We start from the raw sequence: 26,238 nt of genomic DNA on the forward strand, positions 1-26,238 counted from the left end.
GAACTCGAAACCGGACGGTTTTTGCTCCAAACGTTTTCTTTCAACCAATCTCTGTTCCGGTGTTTTAACAAATAATGCTACCTGTCAGATTGTGCTACCAACACTGTGTTTTTCATACTGTAATGTTATTTTTAGGGTTGGGGTAGGTGTACACGTTAATAAAGCCTCACACAATATTAATATCATGCTGGAAGCAAAATCTGATAGGTAGCATTTTTCGCTGTCGAATTATGCTACACTGTAAAATCTAATTAGTTGGGCTTACTTAAAAAAAGCATGCAAACCGATTGCCTTAAAAAAACTAAGTAAAGTGAAATAGGAATAGTATGTTGTACTGACAAATGCTTAGTTAGTATAGTTTACTTACACGAGAGTTCTAGTAACTAAAAAAGAACTGTAGGGGGTACTTGATCCTTTACTTTAGACTTACTTTAGACTTAGTATAGCTACTCACTGACTCCCAGAGTGCATTGCGCCATAAATAAATTATGCAAATGCTTTGTTTTACTGTTGTTGTTTTTATTTGCTAATTTTATTTACTGTTTTGTGTCAGTAGTAGCACAACAAAAAAAGAAAAGAAAAGAATAAAATAGTTATTGTCACAATTAATAAAAATAAATAAAATTGAATTGTTACCATTGTTGTGATTCACGTGCTGAATGTTAAAGTCTCACTTTGACTAGAGCACATTACCACAAATATCAAAGGATTGTCTTATTCTAATTAAGTTTCTCAAGGTGTTCATGATGAACATTGAAATTGTTAAAGATCATTTACAAATATATTAAAAAATATTAGCTAATTAATTAAGTTATTAATTAAGAAAAATGAGTGGATTACCTTCTAAAAGTAATCTACTTATTATTTTTCTTCCCTTGAAATCAAAAATTATGATTTCATGTTGCATTGCTGCGTCAAGGGAACAAAAAATTATAACAAGATAAACGAAGTTCTAAGTGCCCAACCAAAGGTAACATTAATCACTATAATGGTAAGTAAAAAACAAAGACAAAAAACCCCCCACATTTTACGAAAATCAACATCAATTTATGAAGTCAGCTTATATGATGTTCTACTAAATATTTCAGTTGTATTGAAACAACAGTAAAGAATTCAGGATCAGGTTCGACTGGTGAAGTTATTAATCATCAGGATGTTGTTGTCCGTTTCTCTCAATTGGCAGTTGTGGTGCTCCTTAATATTCATTGAGTGCTCCTATATTTTATTTGGTGCTCCTAACTTTTTGAACACCAGTGCTACCAAGTAAAAAATGTAATTTCGAGCCCTGTTGATAGTTTTGATAGTAACTAACTAATAACTAATTCTACATCCATAACCACAATGACATATTACTTAACAATTAGGTAATAGTTCTGTGCGTCAACAAGTAAAGTCACAACATAATGATATCTTTGCAAATTATATTAAAGCAGACAACTGGAAGTTGAAGTACAGCTTTGACCACTGTGGTAATTAACATCATGTATTAACATCATTAGTTAATAAAATAAGTTACTAGGGAATGAATACATTATGACACATTTAACTAATAACAATTTATTAATTACTTAATCTATGAATCATATAGAATGTTCATTAGTTGCTAATGTAGTAATCACTAATAAATTGTTTTGTTCTTCATGAATCATACATTAACTCATGATTATCTGTGCATTAATTAAGCATGAATTAATGCATACAGCATTTGTGCACACGTATTGTAAAGTGTTACCCATTTCTCTTTATTTGCCAGTTTATTTATGAATGTAATAATGCGATTTGTGCTTATCTGTGTTTAACCTAAACTACAACGTAGCATTAATGTAGACCTACAAACCGGTATCTAGATATGATTTTATAATTTTATGCTATATGGACCTACCACATTACCCTCCACTGGATGTAGAATGAGAATAGTCAACAAACTACATTTTGGCATTTTATAATGACTAGTCGTGCTTCTGTAGATATTTTGGTGAAAGGAACTCAAAAGTAGTGTAGCATTAGGATTGTCGGAAGGGGAGAAATCAGCCCAAAATCAGCCTGATTATCTTGTGGTATTGTGGCATTACAGAGAAAAATCTTACAGAGAAATATCTCCTACACACTCCACTGACATCCATCACGGACGCTGTTGCAGTTTTCTAAGAAGGATATGAGTACAAGTGCTGAAAACAAGCAGAGAGGTGAGCAGTACTACAGCAATCATTCCCCAAGTTCACACCCCGTGTCCATTCATGGTACACAAGCATCAGCACTTTGGACCAGCAAAGCAGGGATGTTTTGCTGGAGATGAGTGCCAGTCTTCAGCTCAAATGACAATTTAATGATCATATCCCATGATCACATCACTGTCTCTTCATTAGACAACTTCACTTATGTGTTTGAAAATGTTTTGCACTCACATATGTAAACACAAAAAGGCTCCAAGGTTTATCGCAAAGAGAAATATAGGACATTTCCACCATGTCCACTGACTGAAGCTGTTCAGCTGATCCCTATATGACTGACCACGCACGCGTTCACATTCTTTTAGCACTCTGGATTTGAGAAAAGTGCTTTACAAATAAATTTATTATTCTCACTGACATGATAAATTTCCCCCTTTGTACATATCACCAGTTAAAAGGACCAAAACAAGCTAAGCCTTTATTATTTCATGCAGTTGTCTCTGGCGTTAATGTCTTACTACAATAGTATAATCCACCAATTAATTCAGGAACGTTTAGCGAGGAGGCAGGAAATCCATTCATCATTTCATCGGTCGACAGAACTATAGATCGGGCCCACAGCTAGTCATGTTTATAGATTAGCGCTGGTAAGTGCAGCTCAACATGAAGAGTGTTTTAATTGGCCGAGACTGATTGAGGACTTGCTTAAATGACTGAGAGATGATTGGAATTAGACTGGGAATTCAGCAAACGCTGCAGTGCCGTCAGTGCTGAAGGTCAGCTTCTTTCATTCTCCCTATTAGCGCGCATCACGCCTCGCCGCTGATTGCAACAAAACAGTCAATTAACTGACTACTGCGTTTGCTTCAGCTTGGGGAACGTATTTCATTAAAACTGTATCACAATGCTAACAAAGCCATCATACAGCCACTTCAGTCTCGTTGGAGCAAGTCATTAGTGACATTTCGGCATTTCTCACTGAGAAACAAATTGCAATAAAATTGTTGTTAACCAACACTTACAGAAAGGCGTTTTAATGTGATCTATGCTCAAAACAAAGGGAACCCCTCCGTGAAGATTATTTATGAATAGAACAAGCCTACGTCATATAAAAAATACTTACTTATGATTATAGAGTTGCTTCACAAATATTGTGCACAGAAGAAAAACATACGCAGAGGCAGTTAACTGGCGTATGTGAGATTAGCATAACGACAAAGAAGGGTTTAAACCGGCCGTGCGTTATTTTAACATCACAAACAGTATAAGCCTCTTGAGCAGTTGCTTGTTTAGATAGCAGTAACTTTTTACTGACATAAATGCTGACATGGCCAATGACGCCTTTCAGTATACACCATTTAGGAAGTTAAAAATTGTTCAGCAGACCTGTTGTTTGACAGGTTCATGTGACAAATTAAGCTTACTGTCATATTTTCAGCTCACTTTTGGCCTAATTAGATCAGGTTTGTGTCTATGCGCTATGAAACTGCCAAATGACATTGTCACTCCAGCAACAAGTCGTCTACCTCTGATTATGAATATCAAACAGAGAACTTTTTTTTTCTGATTTTGGGGAGAAAATGTAAGCATGTTTTCCAGTGTAAAACTTGCTTCTGTGATGCTTGTGTTAATATCCAACCCCAGCACGTCTCTGGATGTAAGTGATCGTTTGGTAAATTCTGCAAACGTTTTGCCCAATTGGTTATCTGATGAAATATCTAAGCACTTAAGACAATTCTTCTCCTCAAGAAGATCTGAGTTCTTATCCCATCCAGTTACAGCATCAAAACTCACAGTTAGCTGAGCCAATTAAGAAGAGTCAAGGATGACCTTTTAAAATCACTATTTGTTCACACTTTTTTTAATTGACACGTATTGAGGGACATGGTTGATAGAATCCACTTGGCTCATCGAAGGTATTCTGTCTTAAATCAAGATCTTTTGTGATGTATAACGATCGATCCTACTGTTAATTGCACTCTACAACTACAACTGAATGACATTTAACAATGAATGCGTATGAAATGAAATTAGAAATTTAAAGAGTACTCCTTTATCTCACCCTTGTTTTGTGATGATCCAGAATTATTAAGAAACTGTCTCAGCCTCAGACGGGTCGCCCACGAGTCACCCACAGTCCATTCACTAACTGCGTACTGCAAACAAAAACAGGTTGTTGATTAGACAGAAAGACATTTCTGTTTTGGACAGAAAGAGAGTCTACACACTAAAAAGAATTGCTTATGTAAGATCTATCTGTTACATAATGCAATAACAATCTCACTCTCTCCTCAAATGTCTTTAATATGTAAGTCGTATCCACTTAATTTAACACTGAGGATTATGATGAGCAGAGATGGCAAAAGTACACACATCCTTCACTTAAGTAGAAGTACAGATACTCATGTTTAAAAATACTCTGGTAAAAGTAGCCAAGTTAAAGTAAAGAAGTATGAGCTCTGACATGTATTTAAGTAAAAAGTACCCATTAGTACTACCTGTTTTAGTGTCACACTGGTAACTGAACCTCACGTCATATTGACACATTAATACAAAATAACTTCATATTTAAAATTTTGTTAGCTAATGAATGTATCAAGCCTGAACAACTATGTACAACAGGGCAGGACTTGGGCAAAAAATTCAGGCCAGGAAATCTCACACTCATCCAGGCCATCCTATTCACTGACAACAAATTCTGAAACCATTTTTTTGTATGGCCATCACATTAAAAAGGGTAAAAAAAAAAACCCTTAGGCTGGGGCTGTGCACAATAATTAAAGGTTCTCTCTTGAACTGCACCTTCATTTCCATTTTCCTTTTTAGTCTCTTCATTTTCCATGATATCTCTCTGCATCTCACTTTGTGTGTTTTTACTTTTTTCACTAATTTTCTTGTACCTGTCCCTTTTCCCATCAAAACAACCACCTGATAGTATTCGGTATGCAATAACATTATTTTAGTTCAGTTTGAAGTATCACACGATGACCATGTGTTGTTTTATTGTAAAATGACTTAAATACTATAGATTTAATAAAACAATATTTTCTAAATTGCTTAAATGTCAAAATTAGTACAATAATAAGTACATCATGACAATATATACAGAAAAAAAATCTTATACTATACATGTTATTGCATCATGAGTAAATTTTCCAAAATTTACCATGTTTTTGGTAGATTAATTTACAACCATAATTTTACTACAGATTTCATGGTTAGTCTATGGTTTGTGTAGGAAAACCATAGTTAATTTGTGATTACCATGGTTTAACTATAGAAATCATCATTTTTGTTTTTAATTGTCATAAAGGTTGTGTTGTTATCTGCCCTAGCTCACTCTGAACGTATTATAAATGGTGTCTTATAACATTTGTTTGCTAAATTACTACAGTAACTTTAAAGTAGATAATAATGATGTCATATTACAATGATAGTAATTAATTTAGTTTAGTTTACAGTAGCTATTATTAATCCTCTGGCTACTGCTAAGAGTTGCTAGCACTTAACTAAGTAAACAAATACAAAACTACAGTAGCTTATTTACAGATGAAACTAACCTGCACTTAAAGTCCTGAACAGGTCAGTAGTTTTGCCTTTCTGATCGACTCCTTTCTCAAGTCACTCGCATTGAATACTCTGATAAAAACCTTTTGGCAGAGATGCAGAGCGCGCGTGAGCCGAATCGTGTTGCCAGTACAGACTAACCCATGATTTAGAGATTTGTTATCAAATGGTGATCCACAAAACTGAAACTAAAGTAATGAGCCTGGTTTGAAAATGTAGGAAATAGAAAGTACAGATATTCGTGTAAAAATTAAGGAGTAAAAAGTAGTCAGAAAAATAAATAGTGAAGTAAAGTACTGATATCAGAAAAATCAACTTACAGGGGTCATCGGATGCTAAGTTCACTTTTTCATGTTGTTTGAACATTAATGTGTGCTGGCAGTGTTGGCAGATCAGCTGTAACAGTCCGACCTTTTCGATGCCGGAGCAGGGATGCAAGTTAGACAAGAATATCTCCGATTGAGGTGTTGTGTTGCTGGATGTAATAATGAACATAGTGGTCGTCATTTACCCCCGACATCTGAGCCGCTGAACATGCAGTGGATTACGTTTGTTTGTGAAGGGAATGCGCCTCCCGATCTACATATATCCGTCTATGTTCACGCGAATCATTCGTGATCCAGCTTCACTTACAGCAGAAGTGAGTATAAGCATTTTTTTATGAATCTTTGTGATCGCCTTTCCTAATAATGTGCTAGTTAGCAAGTTTAGCAGCTAAATGTGGCTAAAGTAAACAGGCTGGTCACTCCACAGAGAGAAGAGAGGGGCGGGGCAAGCAGAGCTCATTAACATTTAAGGCAGCCTCGACCAGAACAGGATGATTTTTGCAGAGCTGATTTTGACAAGGTAAAAGGGGTGTTGTTTTACACTATCATTGAAAATTTTTAATCAAAGTGTATTATAGACTTTTCATTAAGACCCTAAAGAATCATATCAACTTGTGGAAAATGGGCATCCGATGACCCCTTTAAGTACAGTAACGAAGTATTTGTACGTAGTTACTTCCCATCTCTGATGACGAGGATATTGGTGAAAATATCCTGCTTATACAGTCACATGACAGACAATCCGGTCACCTGCATACAGGTGTACACATGTTTCCTCTTCCTCTACTCATGCTTAACTTCAGGTGTCTTTGTAAATGTCCATTAAGGAGCAGCATAGCTGAGTTCTGAAGTACTGCTATCTGTCATAGAACTATTTCTATGCTAAGATTCTCTAGGCTACAACATTAAACATATTTGTTCTGTTAGCACAGACGCAGGAATCACAGCTCCTGTGGAGTCCTCTTTAGAGTGTTTAAAGCTGTGCAGCAGTGCTCGTGTGTTCACATATGCTATGTAAATGAGGGTACGGCCTCGAACATCTTGCCGTCGTCAAGTATGCTAATAAGAAACACGCAGCGTTTGGCCTCATTGGCATGCTGGTCATCATGGTGATGTCACGACTAGCAAATACGAGGGGGTCCTGACCTTTTCAGCCCACAGTCGTTCAAAACATGAACTGAATACTGAGGTAAAACTGGGTAAACTCTTGAGAAAAATGCAAAACGAAAAAATTAATGAGCTGATGCGGAAAGGAAAAGCCTAATCGAAGTAACAACACATGGAATTAGCAGCAGAAATCAGACATCTTGGTATCCGTTACCTGTGTCATATCATATCTAACTGACTTTTTAGGAATGGACTTTGTCAGTGTATATTTAAGAGTGTGGTATCTGTGTGGGCCAGATCTTGTTCTGGTAAGACCAGGCTTATTAGTATGTCTAAATAATTATAAGTCTCTCTTACCTTAATGAACCACTACAGGCCTGAAACAACTGTTTGTCAGAAAAAACTGTATGACAACCTATTGTTACACCTCCAGTGGATCTGAAAGGAGGCTCTGTGTTCTTTGTCGACTCAATACGTGCATCTGGGAGCCCGAAGATGACTGTAACACGGCTGATTTGTAACACTGTCGGTTTAACCGCTTTAAACTGATGCGTTGTGGATGACGAAGTTTTACACAGAAGTCTCTCCTTTTATTGCACATTTAGCAAAAGATTACAGCGAAAATGGGACCGTGTGTCCCATTGTAGCTCATGTTTTATGAATTTTTCAATAAAATCCCTTTTCCTTTTTCTATTATGTCAGGATTTCAAGGTGAAACAGCCATTTGAACAAGGAAAATGTGTAAAAATGGGACTTGACATCATCAGTTGATTGCTTTGTGAAAAATACCAGGAAAATGACACCATGACATCATTTCGAAGGTGTTGTCTTTGTGTCATCTAAAGGACCCCTAGTATATTTCTGCTTTTACTATCTTTATGGGGATATTAAAGGGGTCATCGGATGCCCAGTTTCCACAAGTTGATATGATCATTTAGGGTCTTAATGAAAAGTCTCTAATATACTTTGGTTAAAAATTCTCAATGGTAATGTAAAACAACACCCTTTTTACCTTGCCAAAATCAGCTCTGCAAAAATCATCCTGTTCTGGTCGAGGTTGCTTTAAATGGTAATGAGCTCTGTTCGCCCCGCCCCTCTCTTCTCTCTGTGGAGTGACGAGCCTGTTTACTTTAGCCGTGTTTAGCCTCTAAACTTGAGAAAGGTGATTGCAGAGATTCATAAAAAACCCTTATACTCACTTCTGCTGTAGGTGAAGCTGGATCACAAATGATTTACGTGAACATAGACAGATATACACTACCGTTGGGGTCAGTAAGACTTGTAATAGTCTTTAAAAGTCTCTTATGCTCATCAAGGCTGCATTTATTTGATTAAAAATATAGAAAAAAAAACAGTAATATTGCAAAATGTTTTTACAATATAAAATAATGTTTTTTTTTATTTTAACATACTTTAAAATAGAATTTATTCCTGTGATGAAAAGCTGAATTTTTATCAGCTGTTACTCCAGTCTTAAGTGTCACATGATCCTTCAGAAATCATTCTAATATGTGGATTTATTATTAGAATGATCAGTGTTGGATAATATCAACAGTTGTGCTGCCAAATATTTTTTGGAACCTGTGATTTTTTTTTTTTCAGGATTCTTTCATGAATAACAAGTTTAAAAAGTACAGTGTTTATTCAAAATATAAATATTTTATAACAATGTAAATTATTTATTATTAACTTTTAATAAACTTTTAATTATTAACTTAATACATCCTTGGTGAATAAAAGTATTAATTTCTTAAAAAAAAAAAAGAAACAATAAAAATGTACTGACCCCAAACTTTTGAACGGTAGTGTATGTAGATCGGGAGGCGCATTCCCTTTACAAACAAACATAATCCACATCTTCAGCGGCTCAGATGTCGGGAGTAAATGACGACCACTATGTTCATTATTACATCCAGCAACACAACACCTCAATCGCTCAATCAGAGATATTCTTGTCTAACTTACATCACTGCTCCGGCATCAAAACAATGGAGGTCGGACTGTTACAGCTGATCTGAGATAAAACGATCGTGGGAGCGGCCTCTGTGGGTGTGACGCCACAACGACAGGCATCTGAGAACGGCTCGATTTGAAAAAGGGGATATTATTTTTACAGATTAATTAAAAACCACTGCATGAAATTTTATCATTATAGGGCAGATTTGTACATACACTGACAACACACATTAATGTTCAAACAACATGAAAAAGTGAACTTTGCATCCGATGACCCCTTTAAGACCTCACAAAGTAGTATAAATAAAGATGTGTGTGTGTGCGCATGTTAATCACTTTCACAGAGTGTCAGATGTCATCTCATAAAATGTCCCATTTTGAGGCAGTGACAGATTTGGATGTTGACTGTTAATTGCAGATTTTAGAGAGGAAGAGATGAAATAAGACGTAGAATTGTCTAGGGTGAGCTAGACTCTCATTGTGCTTTCTACAATTAGACTGTGAAGTGACAGGCATTGTATAAGCTTCTGAGAGGCACTCAATTATGTTTCAAAAGCATGTGTGGATGCTTGACTGGGATTAGTATGTCGACACTGAAGGGTTGAGTTACATAAACACAGCGCAAAGGCTGGATACATACTAGGCCAGATGTGTGCGTGTGGTGAAGAGTACACGAGGTGAAGAGACCGCGGCAGAAGGCTTCATTCTCCAGTGATTTGCGGCGAGGCGCGGCCCGCTGCTCCCTGGGTCCCCAGACTTGCCTGAGCGAGCGGCCCAATCACAGCCTCCCATGTGTGGGGATCGATGGCGGTCCGCACCCCTCATCCTCACCCCCGCCAGCCTCTCCTCCATTAAAGCCAAGTAGGCGGTGAGGAAACTGTAATTGGAGAGAGCCACAGGGAGCGTGTGTGTGTACGTGTGTGTGTAGACTCAATAAGATAGAGAGTCATCCGTTAACACTAATGTTTTCCATTATGTGTCTGCTGTTGCAGAGAAAAACAGCCTGTTGTAGCCATGTGTGTGTGTGTGTTTGGATGTACTTGGATATGTGTACATCAAATTCTTGAGATTGAAATGGAAGTTTGTGTATCAAGGAATTATTCTAGATTAAATAAGCAGGACTCTGCATAGAAATACAGGTGAACACTTCTGTTGCTCCTTTTTTTCACAAAGTGCATGTTGCTTATCATTACAATTGGTTTAACACAGTCAGATACAAAAGTAATGTTTACTCATGTCAAGTAGGGTGAATTAAGGGTGATTGGGACATAAGGTAAAATGGGACAGAATAACTATAGAGAATTTATTTTCTCACCTAATGAGGAAAAGACTTTTGCTGAGCCCTAGGTGTAAGACCACATAATTAAAATGGGATACCCTCACTGGTGTGACATCTTGTAGGTGGGTGGGGCATGCATCAAACAGGAAGTTGACCATGAAAAGCATGAATGGAGGAAAATGACATAAGCTTTTGCTAGTTTTTATAAGGTCCTAAAATTGTCATAGATACTATATTATACAAAGCTTTGATGAAAACATAAATATGATGCACTACTTCTACAAAATCTGTAAAAAAAATGTTAATATCATGTTTTAATTTTCTGAATTAGGTTGTTTTTATTACACAATTTGGGTGGATGGGACAGCATAATTTTGGGCCATTGGGACAGTGCTTAAAGGCTTTGCTAATTAAGAGTATGATTGACCTTGTAATAGAGAACCATTGTATATGCTGTTTATGTCCTAAATCAATGGTTTCCATCCTTTTTATTTGTGCAAGCCCTAATCAACCACAAAAATATTCATGAACCAGCTAGATTTTTGCCAAAATAAAAAATCACAAATAGAATTGTTTTGAAAATAGAAGCATCATAGATATACGTTTTTTAATGTTTTTTTGTTGTTGTTGTTTTTTTTCAGTAAACCATATTCATGTTTCTGTTAAAGGTTTGTGCAGGTTAAATGTGTTTGTTAATTGGTGCTTTCTATTTTTGTTTTTATTTTTATTTTTTCTTGTCTATTTGGTTTTTAAAGGTTTTCAATGACCTTTGGACTTCAGGCCTTCTTTTACCTCAGTTATATGTATTGTGTGAATACATGTATTTTAAATAGATTTATGAACTGAGAAATAAAGTTGAACAGAAATAAACGTGGAAACTTAATAATGATGAACAGAAAAGAAAATATTGCATATAAAATTATATTAAAGTATAAACGAACTTGTGGAATACAGTAAATATTCTTACGCTACCCTAAATCACTGAAAAAATTTGCTGTCCCAATCACCCAAACCTTGTATCCTGATCACCCAAATATAAAAAAAAAAAAAAAAAAATTTTTTTTTACAGAAAAGTGTATGCCACACATCCTTTCATTCTAATATAACATTGTTTCTTCCTCAAATGGGTAGCTAACATCTTCAGTATTACAGAAATATATAATGTGTTGGGTTGGTGTTTTAAATTTACGTCAAGAAACCTTGCACAAGGCGGAATTTCAAAAACTGTCCCAATCACCCTTAATTAACCCCTATTTATTAGAAGTATCAACAGCTCCTTCACTTTGATAAATAAATGGAGAACACATTTCATCTATTGAATAGTCTGGATTGGCAGCTTACTTCAACGACTAATCATATTTTAGCCTACATAATCATGTACTAAATGCAGTATTCATTTGATAGATACTTAAATCAACTGAATTATCTGAAATCCGTGTATAAAGCTCTTTGTTTTTGCTAGTGTGTAAAGGTGGGATGTTTTTGTTGATCTCTCTTTCCTTCCTCCCCTCTGTGTTTGCAGGGACATCTGGTTGAGTGTTTCTTTTCAGGCTTTTTCGGTTCAAGAGTGGAGAGTGACGCAGGTGTTTACTTGCTTTTAATGGACAGGAATACTTTGAGCTAAATTTTAACACAAACACTGAAAGAACAAAACGAAGCGTGTTTATAGATGAGTGAAAAAAAAAGCAAAAATACAAAAGTGGCAGTTCTATGAAAGCATTAAAGGTATAAAAGAGAAAAAAAAAGATGGAGCAAAAAATGCAGTGGAGGCACTGGAAGGGCATCCCTTATATGAACCTCATATGCATTTACTATCTTGAGACTGATTAATTGCCGACTGACTGCTCTTATCAGTCTGGAAATGCATTGGCCATGCTTTAATCTCATTTGGTGTCTAAGCAAAATATTTATTGTGAACAGTGACACACAACCATACTGTGTTATAAAAAAAGTACATCTGTTGCCATCTTTTAAACATTTACAGAGATTGAAGCAACTGTATTGAGAATAATAAGAATGAATAAACTTTAATGTTTCATGTTAAATAAACATCATTTAGATTCAGCATCACGGGGAAAACATGCATCTACAAGGCAGTGAGGTCGATATGAGAATTACAACCTTATTTAGTCATTGTCAAAAAGCAACACTTTAGAATAACGTTCCCTCCTTAATGAATGTTTGCAACAAAAATGAGTCATGTAATATTAACTACCATTAAGTAACAAGAAACTAACAAATTAGTAACTAGCACTCAGGCTGAAAAAGGTAGTTCACAATTAGCTTATCAATGCTTTCCCATATCACTCTCATGTGTCTGAGAGAACTACCATGAAATTATATACCAAATTAATTTGAGACTACTCAATAACTAATGCAGCGCATGTTACTTTGGTTTTATCAGCTATTTAAATGATCACTTATCACTAACAAAATTAATAGCTAATAATTAGTACATTTTATCAGTGTTATTCAGAACAATTTTCTGACTATGGATAATTTTACAGAAATTACCTTACTCCTGGAACTTACTCCAGATTTTCAGCATCCCTCTGAATTTGTATTTTATTGAACTTATGCACACTGTGTTCTGTATTAATTCTTCTCCTTATTAAAGGGAAGGCAATGTACATCCACACTGAGTCGCTCACTGAGAGTCAACAGTACCCCAAATGCTAAAAAGGTCATCTAAAAAATGATTTGTTTATTTAACACACCTCACAGGGATATCTTTCCTATAACTATTATGATTAGAAGAATTAGTATTGAATCATTGATATCTATTGAAAGAATGATAGTAGTAGTCCACTAGTAATGACTGAATTGTCACTAAATCCTCCCAACAAAATTACTAGCTATTTGGCACAGTATAGTAAAGTGAAGATCATGGTAATCCAGTAATAATGACTGAAGTGTTACCAAATCCATCAGAAGTAATTGCTAGCCAAAAACCTCAAAGGCTTACAATGACCAGAGTCATTGCTAGGAAATTATCAAGCCTTTAAAATACTGTTTCAAATAATTAGTAATTGCTTGAATTTGGTAATACTTGAGTAATTACTAGTGGGTTACCATGATCACTTTAGAATTAATTATGCATTATTTGCATTTATTATGAAACTGTATGTAGTGTTCTGGCATGTATTAAAAGAATTGTTCTTACTGATTAGCAAACAGTGAACTAATGCATTCAGCTGTTCTTGTGTAGTTATTCATTAATGACAGAACAGTATTTTAAAGTGTTACCAAAATGTTTATTTCACATGGTCCCCAGGATTGCCTGAGCATCTATTTTTATTTTATTTTGTTAATGTGCAAATAAGGGGTTTGAGGTGAGAACATCTCATTCCTGTGTACATGAAGACATGCTTTATTTATTTAATCAGTTTATTTATTTAAAATTCATACAAATGGTACTTTTTTTATCATTTATTACTTACGTTTTTTCCCCACTTCAAAATGCAGTTTAACCTATCCAGGGTTCAAACATAAATACTTGTTCAGTACTTTATCTGTAAACATTGCTAGGATGATGCTGCCATCTGCTGGAAAATACATGACAAAAAGCTTCAACTTAAACAGGAAATGTATAGGAAGGTATTTGTTTACAACAGGGAATTAAGAAAATACAATATATAATTTAACAATGAGAATTGAATTGCCTTTTTTTCTGTATAGCATGAATTCATCATGGATTTTTTTTTTTTATAAAAATTTTGCAAGACGTCATGTTGGAGACAAAAAGACCCATCTTACTGTCTCAGCCATAGAAAGGCCCAAAGTTTACTTTAAAATATATCAGTACATAGTAGTACTAAGGACAGTGTCACACTTTAACTTTGTTTATAATTAGATTTTAATTTGAACGGTTTAAATGAGTAGTCTTGAGATGAAAATAGTTGCTGAATTTAAAAGAACAAGGCACTGTGTCTTAAGCTATATAAACTCAGTAGAAAAAGAAACATCCCTTTTAAAGACAATTTCAACAAAGGCAATCAAACTTTATGTCTGTATTTTTAGGGTAACAAACTGCATTTTTCTGTAATTTAAGACACGTAAGGCAGTGCCAGAAGGTCCATTTGCAACAAAAGCTACAAATGATTGTCTCCAGTTACGACTGTAACCATGGTTGTCCGAGAGGGAAGTGAGATGTCCAAAAATAATGCTATGGGGAATGCCTCTGAATGACTGTCTGAAGCACATGTGCAACTTCTCCCACTTTGGTTGGTGCTGCATCACTCATTGTGGAATGGTGGAATGGTGTAGCTATGGTGTAGAATGGAAGCTATAAAAGACACCTGCCACAAAGCAGAATCAGCTTGTGATTGGCTAAACAAGTTGCTCACAGGCATACTGGGAGTATGGCAAGGGTATGCAACGGTATTCTCATTACTCTCTCTGGGAACCATGGCTACAATCATAACCTGAGATTTTATCATTTGAGGGAACTCACTGCATCCCAAGATGCTGCTATAAGCAGTGTTGGGGAGTAACTAGGTACATGTAATAGAATTACGTAATTTAATTACAAAATAAATGTAACTGTAATTAGTTACAGTTACTGAGAAAAAATTGTGTAATTAAATTACAGGTTCTTTTTAAAAATGCCAGAGATTACAAAGGGGATTTTTTTTCACATACCAACACCCACATACAGATTTAATTGACTTTTCTTTCATAAATTGCACTGACTGCTCTAAAATGAGACACCAATGTTTCAGGAATTTAGGACACAAAATAGGACACATGCTTATTCAATAAGTGTTTTATTTCCTATTTGGGTTTATGCATAAACTTTATTTTTTAACATTAATTGTTTTTTCCAAGGCATTGCTAGATGCCAGTGTTTGCTGTTGTAGCTATGCAAACATTTGATTTCAAAACCAGTATCATAGCTATTAAACTATTTCTTGTTATGATTTCAAATCTGTATGTAACCTCACAATGATCTCAAAGTAAATAAGAGCTGTTAAGTCTGAATTTGTGGTGGCTGTGCTTTAAATTAAATTATTACACGGCTCTGTGGAATGCTTGATTCTGAAAAGTAATCAAAAGTAATCAAAAGTAATAAGTTACATTACTTTACTAAAGTAATTGAAAAGTTACACTACTTATTTTAAATCAAGTAACTTGTAATCTGTAGCCTATTACATTTCCAAACCTTCTCAACACTGGCTATGAGTAATGAAATGCCCACTGTGCCAGACTAGCAAGTGCTGTCCTGGTGTGAAACCAGGTCCAGGCTGTATAATCTAATATATGTACGTCAGCTATATGTGCTACAGAATGTGTCAAAGCAGCTTTACAGTGTTAAACAGAAAAGTGTGTGGGGAAGACCACCCCGCAGCATCACAAACATCTTGGGAGAAGTCCCTCTGCAAAAAAACTTAGTGGCCATACTCCCAGTAGAATGAGCTCTTACCAACAAAGGTGAGGGCATATTGCACACTTTATTGGAAGAAATTCAATTAAATCATGAGGGCATGGTAAGTTCAGTCTCTCCACCGACACAAATGGAGGAAGATGGAAGGCCTACAGAATCATAGACAGTGTTTGTATTCAATAGTCCTTTGTGGCCCTCGTGCTCATAGCCCGGCCTAGGGTGTAGCATTGCTTTGACTCTAGGCAGGAGGAAGCAACAGACAGGGCCTGCAAATCTCCTACTCTTTTTAAAGGGTTAGTTCACCCAAAAATAAAATTAGCCCATTATTCCAAGGGTATATGACAAAATAAAAAGTGCCTCACATAGCTCCGGGGTGTGAATAAAGGCCTCCTGCAGCGAATTAATGCATTTTTGTAGAAAAAATATCCATATTTAAAGGGGTCATTGGATGCTAAGTTCACTTTATCATGTTGTTTGAACATTAATGTGTGTTGTCAGTGTATGTACACATCTAGGAAAGGAAAGGATGTGACGTGAGGCCAAGTATGGTGACCCATACTCGGAATTTGTGCTCTGCATTTAACTCATCCAAGTGCACACACACAGCAGTGAACGAACGAACGAACGAACGAACGAACGAACGAACGAACGAACGAACGAACGAACGAACGAACGAACGAACGAACGAACGAACGACCGAACACACACACACACACACACACACACACACACATGTTTGTTTTTGTGAATTGTGGGGACTTTCCATAGGCTTCTATAGTTTTTATACTGACTAAACGATATTGTCTATCCCCTAACCCAACCCTAACCCTAACCCTACCCCTTACAGGAAACATGTTTGCATCGTTACACTTTCAGATAAACTTCATTTACTATTTTTAATAATTTTTTAACATTGTGGGGACCGCAGGCCGGTCCCCACCATGTCAAAAATGTCAGGTTTTACTATCCTTGTGGGGACATTTGGTCCCCACAATGTAGCAAAAACAACACACACACACACACACACACACACACACACACACACACACACACACACACACACACACACACACACACACACACACACACACACACACACACACACACACAGAGCAGTGGGCAGCCATATTGCTATCGCTGCAGCGCCCGGGGAGCAGTTGGGGGATCGGTGCTTTGCTCAAGGGACTCACCTCAGTCGTGGTATTAAGGGTGGAGAGGGCGCTGGTTATTCACTCCCCGCACCTTCAATCCCTGCCGGACCTGAACCTGCAACCTTTTGGTTACAAGCCCGACTCCCTAACTATTAGGCCACGGCTGCCCCCGCCTACCCTATAATGATAAAAATCCATGCAGTTGTTTTTAATTAATCTTTAAAAATAATATCCCCTTTTTCAAATCGAGCCATTCTCAGATGACTGTCGTTGTGCCGTCACACCAACAGAGGCCGCTCCCACGATAGTTGATTGACATGAGCGTCTTACCTCAGATCAGCTGTAACAGTCCGACCTCCATTGTTTCCATGCCGAGCAGGGATGTAAGTTAGACAACAATATCTCAGATTGAGCGATTGAGGTGTTGTGTTGCTGGATGTAATAATGAACATAGTGGTCGTCATTTACTCCCGACATCTGAGCCGCTGAAGATGCAGTGGATTATGTTTGTTTGTGAAGGGAATGCGCCTCCCGATCTACATATATCCGTCTATGTTTGCGCAAATCATTCATGATCCAGCTTCACTTACAGCAGAAGTGAGTATAAGGGTTTTTTGATGAATCTCTGCAATCACCTTTCCTAATAACGTGCTAGTTAGCAAGTTTAGCAGCTAAACGCGGCTAAAGTAAACAGGCTCGTCACTCCACAGAGAGAAGAGAGGGGCGGGGCGAACAGAGCTCATTTGCATTTAAAGCAGGCTCGACCAGAATGGGATGATTTTTGCAGAGCTTATTTTGGCAAGGTAAAAAGGGTGTTGTTTTACACAACTATTCAGAGTTTTTAACCAAACTATATTATAGACTTTTCATTAAGACCCTAAAGAATCATATCCACTTGTGGAAAATGGGCATCCGATGACCCCTTTAAAATGTAATAATAACTTTAATTGGTTGGTTTTCACAAGACTCACAGGCATATGCGCAACACTGTCCTACGTCATCCACCCGGAGCTGCTTCCATGTACAACTGTTAGCGCAAGCTGAAGAAAAGTGATTCCTACGGTTTAAATATGGATATTTTTCTTACAAAACCACGTCGATTCACTACAGGAGGACTTTATTTACCCCCCCAAAGCCATGAGAAATACTTTTTATTATGGATGGATGCACTTTATTGGACTTGTTTTGACAAAAACTCACTGGAAACTGATGCACCTTGAAACATCAAAAGTGGTGGGGTTGGGAAACCTCTGTTTGTGGGTGTAGGCCATATTTCTTTGAAGGGACCTGCCTTTGAAGTCTTGAGTCGTGGAGCATCAGGACTGAAACCTTCCTCAAAAAGGATCCTTTGGCTGCAAGTGCTACCCTAACCCCCCTGTCTCTATAAATTCTATAAATCTGGAGTGGGATTAATTTGGAGGTGGAGAGTCCATCATGGTTTGGGGAGGTATGTCACATTATCAGACTGCAGGCAATGTCAGTGCAGTGTGGAAAAACATCTTCCTCCTACATTGTGGGATCCTTTCTGCAAGTTCATACTGTTAGGAGTGAACGTAAACAGTGAAGTGGAGCATGGGAAATGTAGTCCAGGGTGTAGTACAACAGTCTGTGTAGTGTGAATGTCAATATGATGCACAGGCGACCTCTGGTGGCAGGCAGACTGGACAGGATTCGTGACACATCCTGACACATCCTGCATGACAATGCCACCAGCCATACTGCGCATTCTATAAAGATTTCCTGCAAGACAGAAATGTCAGTGCCCTTCCATGGCAACCAAAGAGCCTGGATCTCAGTCCCATTAAGCATGTCTGGGACCTGATGAATCAGAAGTTGAAGGTTGGGGCCATTACCCCAGAAATATCTGGGAACTTGAAAGTGCCTTGGTGGAAAAGTGGTGTACATAACATATTAGATGTCATTGGCCATGACTTTGAAAGCATGTAGTCAATATGGGCATCTCAGGATGAGTCAGATGACATCTGCACTCCAAGAAGTTTAAATGTAAAAACTCTTCTGAGGTCACATCTAGAAATTTCTGGAGATGGGAGAAAAGGTATGTTATTATTTTTTCCTGTCATGCCAATTAGTGACCCAAGAAGTTTTGTAATTGTAACATTGTCAGCATATTTCACTGGGGTAACAGAGGGAGGGATTCAAGAATTCAAACTATTTATGCAGATGACAAATATTGGACAAGGCTTGTATACACAAGAACCCCACTGCATACTTTGCTCTCTATTACCTAAATAACTCCTCACAATGAGCCAAAAAGGGCTCTGACATGCATATCTGCCAATGTTTTGAACAACTGATGATTTATTGTGTCAACTGCATGAGAGAAATGTAAAAAAAAAACATATTGACTGTCCATCTTGGGTTATTATTATATAGCAATTTCTGCCAGCCTTGTAGGTGTCACTTCTGTGACAGTAGGATCTGAATCAAGACAGATGTATTTGATCTATTAGCCATATTATGATTAAGCAATCATAGTGTAACGCCACGCCAGCAGAGGGAGCCCTCACCCACTGACTGACTGTTGCTGCTCCCTCTGCTGCTTCATTGGTAACTTCCTGTTTGGTGGCAATAAAAGGAGGCCTACATCAAACAGGAAGCTGCAAAGTATTGTTTTGCTGTTGCGGACTCTACTAAGCGTTTATCTCTGTTTTCATTGCCCTGTTTTTGTCATTGCCACGGTTTTGTTTTATTATCATAGTTTTGCTTTTGTTTTTCCATAGTTCTGTCTAGTTTTGCTATCGTTCCTTTCCTTGTTTATTTGTTACTTTTCGGACTGCTCTCCCTGGTTTTGGACTCTGCCTGTTTTGTGGATTACGTTATTGTGTTGCCTTCGTCACTCTGTTTGTCTGGATACTGACCCTGCCTGTCTGACTACGATCTGTAAATAAAAGCTTGCACTTGGATCTTACACGCTTCCGACGAGTCCTCATTACAGAATACTTTGTCTCCCAAAGATCCAGCGGCTTTCAAACACAGATCATCATGGACCTGGTATCACGTCTCCTCTGTCTACATCAAGGTAATCGGCCCACTGAGGATTATGTTGTGGACTTTTGTCAATTATGTCACTTGGTCAACTTGCCATCCCAGAACCCGCAGTCAGCACTCGGACGCCGCCTATGGTCATGATGGCCCACGTGCTGGACTCACCCCTAATAGCTGTATGGGCAGCTAAAATGGCGCTCCATCACGTCACGGCTGCTACCCCAGGGTCAAGTCAAGCCTCCAAGTCCGGTCAAGCAACAGAGTCAGGTCAAGCAACAGAGTCAAGTCAAGCAACAGAGTCAAGTCAAGCCAAAGCTACTGTTCTCCATGAATCAAGCCAAGTTACAGCTGTTCTCCATGAGTCAAGCAAGGACACAGCTGTTCCCCATGAATCAAGCCAAGTTACAGCTGTTCTCCATGAGTCAAGCAAGGACACAGCTGTTCTCCATGAGTCAAGCCAAGACACCGCTGTGGTTCTCCATGAGTCAAGCCAAGACACAGCTGTGCCCCACGGGTCAAGCCAAATCACAGCTGTGCCCCACGAGTCAAGCCTATTGAACTATTGTCCTACCAAAACCTCACCAGGTCCCCTTTAACCTTCTCAAACCACCTCACATCTCAGCTGAAACAGCAGAGCCCACGCTCCCAAGCCACGCAGAGCCCACGCTCCCAAGCCACGCAGAGCCCACGCTCCCAAGCCACGCAGTGCCCACGCTCCCAAGCCACGCAGTGCTCACATTCCCACGCCACAAGTCCGTAACATCCACACCCTCAAAGTCACCAGACATCCCACTATCTACTGTGCTGCCTGTAATGGCCGTAGCCATTTTCAGTGTGTGGGCTGCACACTGTGCTCCAGAAGCCTCACCTGTCCACGAGTCTGCTCCAGAGGCCTCGCCTGTCCATGAGTCTGCTCCAGAGGCCTCGCCTGTCCACAAGTCTATGCCAGAGGCCTCGCCTGTCCACGAGTCTACGCCAGAGGCCTCCTCTGTCTATGAGTCTGCGCCAATGCCCCCAGAAGTGGCAGCTCCGGCTGCAGAATCTCCTAAAGGGGCGGCGTTTCCCCACGGACTCTCTGCCTGTCCTGTCACGGCCAGGAAGGCCATTTATAACTTCCCTGCCACACCTGCCCAAGCATCTGCGCCCATGCCCCCAGAGGTGTCAGCGCAAGCTGTAGATCCTCCTATGGGGGCGGCGTCCCACGATGAACTCTCTGCCCGCTATGTCACAATCAAGAAGGCCAATATGGAACTCTCTGCCTGTCATGCCACGACCAAAGAAATCATTCATGTACACACCGTTCTGCTATGCATGTCATTAGTCCCACTGTGGATATCTCTGCTCCTGTCTGCTCTGCCTGTTCTGCCTGCCCTGCAATGGCTCCCTGTTATGCCTGCTCTGCCTGCCTCGCCATGGCTCCCTGCTCTTCCTGCTCTGCCTGCCCCACTATGGTCCCCTACTCTGCCATTGCTCCACGGCCCAGGCCCTCCAGTACTTCACGGTCTGCTATTGCTCCACGGCCCTGGTCCTCCAAAGTTCCACTGTCTGTCATTGCTCCACGGCCCAGGCCCTTCAGTGTTTCACGGTCTGCTATTGCTCCACGGCCCAGGACCTCCAGTGTTCCACTGTCTGCCACAGCTCCACGGCCCAGGTCCTCCAGGGTTCCACGGTCTGCCACAGCTCCACGGCCCTGGTCCTCCAAGGTTCCATTGTCTGCCACAGATCCACGGCCCTGGTCCTCCAAGGTTCCACTGTCTGCCACAGCTCCACAGTCCAGGTCCTCCAGTGCTTCACTGTCTGCCACTGCTCCATGGTCCAGGTCCTCCAGTGCTTCACTGTCTGTCCCTGCTCCACGATCCAGGCCCAACTCCTCAACATGGACCTGGCCCTCCGTCCCACCCCCTGTTTTGCCTCTGTTCCCCCACCCTCCTGGACTGTTGTTTGAGCGCCAGGGGTCGCTCCTGGGGGGGGGGATTCTGTAACACCACGCCAGCAGAGGGAGCCCTCACCCACTGACTGACTGTTGCTGCTCCCTCTGCTGCTTCATTGGTAACTTCCTGTTTGGTGGCAATAAAAGGAGGCCTACATCAAACAGGAAGCTGCGAAGTATTGTTTTGCTGTTGCGGACTCTACTAAGGGTTTATCTCGTTTTCATTGCCCTGTTTTTGTCATTGCCACGGTTTTGTTTTATTATCATAGTTTTGCTTTTGTTTTTTCCATAGTTCTGTCTAGTTTTGCTATCGTTCCTTTCCTTGTTTATTTGTTACTTTTCGGACTGCTCTCCCTGGTTTTGGACTCTGCCTGTTTTGTGGATTACGTTATTGTGTTGCCTTCGTCACTCTGTTTGTCTGGATACTGACCCTGCCTGTCTGACTACGATCTGTAAATAAAAGCTCGCACTTGGATCTTACACGCTTCCGACGAGTCCTCATTACACATAGACATATTATCCTCCATAAGTACGTCTCTTAAAATCCTGGGATTGACAGTGCGGTGACTTTGGCAAAGTGGCTTCAGCCTGTTGAAAAACACAGCATATGTTGGTTAGGTGTGTTTTGAAGCATGGCTGCTAGTTTGAGCTGGTTTAAGATGGTTCTCAAGGTGCGTTCACGCCATATCGGAATTCCCGTAATTACGAGATTCCAACTTGTAAAAAGCATTCACGTCCTCGTAGAACTTGTAATTACAACTTGTGAAGTGGGAGTCTTCTGAGAGCTACGACTTGTATCACATGACCGCTGTACTACCTGACTAAAGTAGGCTCTGTTTAGGCGTTGATAGTGTTGCCATAGAAACGCATAATTCCGAGTCTGAGGACGTGAACAGCTCTGAGTAGAACGTCACATGTTGTCATCTCGAAATTATGGTAATTACGATATGGCGTGAACGCAGCATTAGCTGGTCATGTGCTGGTCCTCAGCTGGTCTTAAACAACTAGCTATTGCTCAAGCATTGCTGCTTAATGAAGGCCTGCCTTCCGAAAAACTAAATGTAGAACTATAGGATCTGCACTGATGTTGTGATTTTATTTGTGATAGGTTGGCAACAGTGGTTGTACAACCGTCTCCTTCGTATAATATTGCAACTTAGCAGTCTTGATTTTCTTAGCAGTAATTACTTCAGGTTTTTACAGTCTGGAAATGGATTTAACCCCAGGAACCCAGATCCTACTGATTCATTCCTGTAAAGGCAGTCTTTCCTCAGTGTGGTGGCACTGGCATTGATGCTCCTATAGCATCAACACCATAATGCAGTGTTGAGTACCATTTGAAACGGAATATCTAAAGTTACGCATGTAAACCAGTTCCCTAAGAAGGGAGTGAGGCGTTCTGTGATGTAGGTCTCGTTTTATGGTCTCAGTGACACTTTATGCTACAATGTGTGACCTCACATTCAGCCAATCAAGACTGGGGTGTATCCACATGTGCTTCAGACACTGGCTCACACAGACATGTTCCCATAGCATCAACACCATGACGCAGCATCTTGTTAACTTCTGAGGGATCAGTTTACATACGTAATCTGAGAGTTTTTTTTTTAAATGTGCAAAATCATCAAATGTAAAATGCAAATCAAAAGGATGGGTGACAGTATTGTGCACCAAACACTATGCAACAAGACTTGTTTTTATTCGATATGAGCTTATTAGTATGAAACCAATTCTGAACTAGGTTAAAGTGAGATTGTAAATTTTAAATAAATATTGTAAATATTGTAATTCTGGATTTGTAACATATAAAAGTTAGTAGTGTAACAGTATCATCAACATACAAATGTACAGAACAATTTGAACATGTTAGTTGCTAAATTATTAATAAAAATAGAAAAAGTCAAGGATCCAGGGTAGAACCTTGTGGAACACCCTTTTCTAACCATTTTAACAGAAAAACAACACTCTATAATTAACAGGCATTAAACCAAGAAGAGTGTTTTAGTCTTTGGACCTTTGGGTGTCCTGAGTTCAAAAGATGGAAAGATCAGGAAAAATGGATAGACTATAACACAGTCCAAACTTATAAGGTGAAACACATACTGGCAACTGAACTGCTAAAAACTAAACTAAACTAAAAACTAAAGTCTTGTGCACATAGTGCCATCTAGTGTTTAGAAGCATCTGTTCAGGCTGGAGTGTTATTACAGGTAGGTTGCAATAACAGCACTCTTTGTACTTGACACTAATTTACACAGTTTAGGGATTTTGCTCTTCACATAGTCAAACTATAATCCTAAAAAGAAATAACAATGACTGAACTGAAAGTAAGCATATTCATATAGATTATACTTTTGTAGTATTGCTCTCTCTTTCTCTCTCACTCACTCACTCACTCTCTCACACTCACACAAATGTATTATTGTCAGTGGTCCACAGTCTCAGTGGGTTGACTGATGGTCAGTGTTGGTCAGATCACCAGTATGACGCGTCTCCTCCCTCAGTTTACTCCAAATGTTCACGCAGCCCGTCACTGCACAAGACAGAGAGAATTACATGACTTATGTGAGTAACTTCTTGTGTTTTCTTATTCAATGCAATTATCTTTTTGGAAAATTAACAATGAATAATTATTATTATTTATTTGATTTTATTTTGGGAACTACATTACAAGTATCACAATTTAAGTGTAAAAAAAGTGTCATACTTTTCAGGTATCATACATACTATAGTTGCAAATAATATTTAGTAACACTGGAGTAATCTCTACACAATTCAATTGAATTTTTTTTATCATGTGAATTTAATTTTTCTTTTGTATACTTTTCATCAGTTAGTTAATAATTTTTCAGTGCAGAAATGGAAGTGCAATGTTATCATCAAATCTTTATTATCTATAGATAGGCTATTCGTACATTTGTAGAGAGTGTGTGTATATATAAATAGATAGATAGATTGCTTGATTGTGGTCACACCTGCTCATTCTATATTAGTATTTTTATGACCTTTTGAATAGCACAAAAAGAAGTATCGAAATTATATAGAAACCAAAAATCGAACAAATTAAAAAAATAATAATAATAAAAAAATAAAAACATAATAAAAATCTTAAATAAAAAGATGCAACTGATAGTAGTTTACTAAATTAATTTCAAGCTCTATACAGGTCACTCAGTGTGCAGATGCACAGCCACATGGAAAGACAATCTTACAGCAGAAGAACACACGTGTAGGACAATCCATAAGTGCAGTACCACCCTCCTCTCCTCTCCAGAATGCACTGGATCTCTGCCCACAGAGGTGCTGTCACACTGCGCCCATTGATGTGATTCAGCTCCACACAATGCCACTTTCACACAGCCATGAATGGCTGATGCAATGCTCTGTGTGTGGGTTAGCTTTGGCCTACGCTGACGGGACCGAGGGTTTCAGGAGATAGAAAATATCATTAGCTTACTAAAAAAAAGTACTATAAAAAAGAAAGAAAGAAAATGTGCATTGTTCTTAAGATCTACTGTGTGTTCTGGACACATTAGTGAACTGTTTTCTGCTTTATTTCTGTCTCTTTCTCAGGATGTGCCAGCACCTTAAAATGACCTCTTCTATGTCAGACTGATGGTAAGTTCAATTTTCTCTCCTGCTCTGTTTGCTGTGTGTGAAATATAAACCCAATATAGTGACATTTTCGACAATATATTATGTTGCATTGCACCTCATCAGTTAAAAAGCATATTTTGAGGAGGTTTTTGTAAGACACATATATAAGACAAGAGATCCCTCACTAATTCTTAACATTTGTGGACATTTGGATTTTAATATTCATTATAAGCCATGCCTTACAGATGTCCTTACATGATAAAAACAATACTAAGAATAGTTTGGCTCAATGCTGACTCAGCAACTTTCTTAAAACTCATACAGTAACATGTGAAACTGACATGTGACCTTCACATGAAGACCAAAGAAGATAGTTCATCACAGTCAGTCATATTTACTGGTTGGAATTGTTCACTCTTCTTAATATTTGTACTATAAAAAAAAAAAAAAGAAAGAAAGAAAAGAAAAACAATCAGCTGGATAGATGTTGGTCTATCAGAGCAGCAGAACATATAATAGCATGTCAGTTTGATCTTTTTTGCGTTTGACTTATTACTGCTCTGATGTTTCCGGTAACAGCGTGACAGATCTGCAGACCTACTGAAAATGCAGATTATTACTACTTTTTAGGGCATCACCTGATTCAAACAAGGCACCATATTTTCAATATTAACATGAATCATCTCAACAACTGAATTTACTGAAAAATTCCCATAATATATATTTTCCTTTCCAAATGTGAATCTTGACTAGTAAATGAAAGAG

General features: G+C 38.6%; 1 protein-coding gene across 1 annotated transcript in view; it reads left to right on the forward strand.

Moving 5' to 3' along the window:
• Positions 1 to 24,339: 24,339 nt before the first annotated feature.
• The window catches only part of tmcc1a (transmembrane and coiled-coil domain family 1a), a 32,151-nt gene continuing 30,252 nt past the window's right edge, over positions 24,340 to 26,238 (forward strand). The window contains 2 exon segments of the mRNA XM_051117775.1: positions 24,340 to 24,441; positions 25,450 to 25,494. The gene's annotated coding sequence lies outside the window, so the exon portion shown is untranslated.

Source organism: Labeo rohita, chromosome 8 (genome assembly GCF_022985175.1).
Source record: "Labeo rohita strain BAU-BD-2019 chromosome 8, IGBB_LRoh.1.0, whole genome shotgun sequence".
Taxonomy (NCBI): domain Eukaryota; kingdom Metazoa; phylum Chordata; class Actinopteri; order Cypriniformes; family Cyprinidae; genus Labeo; species Labeo rohita.